The 2,707-nt window shown below is 55.8% G+C and overlaps 2 non-coding genes across 2 annotated transcripts in view; both read left to right on the top strand.

Annotated features, from left to right (window-relative positions):
* Nucleotides 1-563: 563 nt before the first annotated feature.
* On the top strand, nucleotides 564-727 carry LOC121878619. The gene has a single exon (XR_006091192.1). It is a non-coding gene; the product is annotated as a 5.8S ribosomal RNA (ribosomal RNA).
* Nucleotides 728-1,829: 1,102 nt separating this feature from the next.
* The window catches only part of LOC121878627, a 4,254-nt gene continuing 3,376 nt past the window's right edge, over nucleotides 1,830-2,707 (top strand). Inside the window, exon 1 of the ribosomal RNA XR_006091194.1 lies at nucleotides 1,830-2,707. This exon is cut by the window's right edge and continues 3,376 nt beyond it. This is a non-coding gene — a ribosomal RNA (large subunit ribosomal RNA).

Here is a 2,707-nt window from a genome sequence, read left to right as displayed (position 1 = left end):
GTGAGGCCTTCGGACTGGCGCTCTTGGATTGTCGGCCCCGTTGCCCGCGAGGGTTTTCTGGGGTCGTCGCCTCGAGCTGACGGAAAGATGTCCAAACTTGATCATTTAGAGGAAGTAAAAGTCGTAACAAGGTTTCCGTAGGTGAACCTGCTGAAGGATCATTAACAGAGAGAAAGAGAACGGGGCGCTCTTAAAACTACTACTACTACTCTCCTGATTTGGGCGGTCTCGGGCTCTGCTCTGGCAACTCCAGCAGCGAAAGAGGACAATCCCGGCCCCTGCACCAAAAATAGGTACCACCACGCTGTAGGTGGACCACACTCGGGCGAGAGCGCGAAGACCGGAGGAGGAGGACGGACGGGGCTTTGGACGGCTGCCCGTCCGTTCCTTACTACCGGCGAATAAGCCTCTTGACCCAAAAAGAGTGAAATTCAAGTGTCAAAAAACAACAACAAGCCGTCCGGCCAAACCCAAACCACAAACTTGGGCTATGTCTGTCAAACCCTTTCATTGAGACTCGACCTGTGATGGTTAGTCGCAAAAAGACCAAATGGCAAATACACAACTCTTAACGGGGGATCACTCGGCTCGTGGGTCGATGAAGACCGCAGCAAACTGCGTGACGGTATGTGAATCGCAAGAATACCAGATACATCGACAAGTTGAACGCATATTGCGGCGGCGGCAGCCATATGAGCTTGTCGCCGCCACTCCTCTACGAGGGTCGGAAATATACATCCATCGGTTGCTGCGAGTTCGGTACCTGCTGACTGTCTCCCCGACACGAGGGTAACCCGAACCGAGCTTCCGCCTTGGGGTTTAATCGCCCGCGCCTTGCGCGAGGCGTGCCCTTAAAAACAAGCAAGCCTATCACTAGCAAGTCCATGGACTTGGCGCACCCACATTCAACCACAACAAAGCGACAGTTGTCGCCCTCGCAAATAACTGGAGGCGGCGCTCTTTTGCCTGCTGTCCACAGAGACACGAATGGCCGTCGGCCGCTCATGGCTGATGCTGCACATGTTCTAAGAGGCACTCCATCCCACGAAGAGGAAACGAAACCGGGTCGGATATCTTTTAAGTAAGCCCCGCCGGAATTTCGTCTATCACCTCGAAAAGAGTGCTTGGCATGCATTGCAGTGGAACCTAAATTGATGAGTGCGCCTGGGCCCGCAGTCTACCATGTAGTGGTGCAGGCAGAGAGATGAGAATGCTTGGGTGACGCCGTGCTCTTCCTCACGCGCTCCTCCACCCTCTCCCACGGTCAGACGCGGTGTGGGCGTTCTCTTTGAGAGTTCGCCACGAGTCCACGTCTATCTCATGACTGGGAGGGAGGCAGGGGGAGTTCTCTCTAAACGCGTTAAAGACGGTGTTGCGCCTCATAACGGCGCTCGCCGGGATAGAGCACTAGTTCTGCAGCCGGAAAGGCCGCTCACGCCAATTAATACTGCGACTCTCGCTCTCTTTCTCCGGATAAACAAGTGCCACTGCTGTGGCATGCGGGAACGGGGAAAGAGGTCAAAGTTTAAGCGGCAAAGGTGCGGCCGAGTAAGGGCGGAACACGAGCGTATATGCATTAAAACTGTGTGTGTATATGACTCTGCGAGAGATGTTCTGCTGGAACACTTTTCCTATTGGCTATTTACCACTCAATGAGAAGGAACGGAGTCAGGGGTGGGAGTGCCGGCGCCATGGCCGCTGGTACCCCCGCGACAAGCCCCTCAAACCTTCCTGCCTGGTAATGTCGGTGGTGAAGAAAGTCGGTGGCAGAGCGTCTTCCGCTTCGTGGTTGGGGAACTTGTTCCCCCTAAGGATGATGAGACCACGATCGACCTCGTAGTAGGAGAGAGCTACCCGCCAAATTTAAGCATATTAATTAGTGGAGGAAAAGAAACCAACAGGGATTCCCTTAGTAAGGGCGACTGAACCGGGAAAAGCCCAGCGCATAACCTCGATGTCTTCGGGCACGAGGGGTGTTGCGTTTCAGAGGGTCCAGAGGCCCGTATGGTGGCGCCCGTGAGGGTACAGATGGGACGGTCGGAAAGGGCCTCTCTGTAGAGTCGGGTTGCTTGAAAGTGCAGCCCAAAGCAGGTGGTAAACTCCATCTAAGGCTAAATATGACCACGAGACCGATAGCGAACAAGTACCGTGAGGGAAAGTTGAAAAGAACATTGAAGAGCGGTTCAAGAGTACGTGAAACCGTTAAGAGCCAAACGGGTGGAAACTCGAAGGTCGAACTGAGGGGGTTCAGCTCGTCGGCTGTCGGCTGGGTGGGGTGTTGTAATTGAGCGACACAAAAATGTTTGGGCGTGCCCCCACTCACGCTGGCGTCGGCGGGCGTATTTCGCCTCGTAGTAGGTCACCGCGACCCGTTGCCGGGGACGTCGAAGGCCCAGTCGGAATGGTACCTCGCCGCCGACTCTCTCTCAGCTCGTCTGGGGGGGAGACCCGCGCGACGGGGGGAACCACCGGTGTCCTGGCTGCCCTGAGACGGTCGTCGAGAAGAGCTTGCCGCCGCTTCGGCGGCGGTTTTGCTCTCGCGGTGTGCAAAAGGTCGGTGATCCACCCGACCCGTCTTGAAACACGGACCAAGGAGTCTAACATGTGTGCAAGTCAATGGGCTCACTAAACACAAAGGCGAAATGAAAGTGACGGGCGCCCGGGGCAGCTGTAACAGGCTCTCCGGTGCGTCTTGGGCCGATCCCTG

The sequence above is a fragment of the Homarus americanus genome, unplaced genomic scaffold, assembly GCF_018991925.1.
Source record: "Homarus americanus isolate GMGI-L3 unplaced genomic scaffold, GMGI_Hamer_2.0 scaffold49725, whole genome shotgun sequence".
NCBI lineage: Eukaryota > Metazoa > Arthropoda > Malacostraca > Decapoda > Nephropidae > Homarus > Homarus americanus.
Note: the sequence above shows the minus strand (reverse complement) of the source record. Positions and strands in the feature narration are given on the sequence as shown.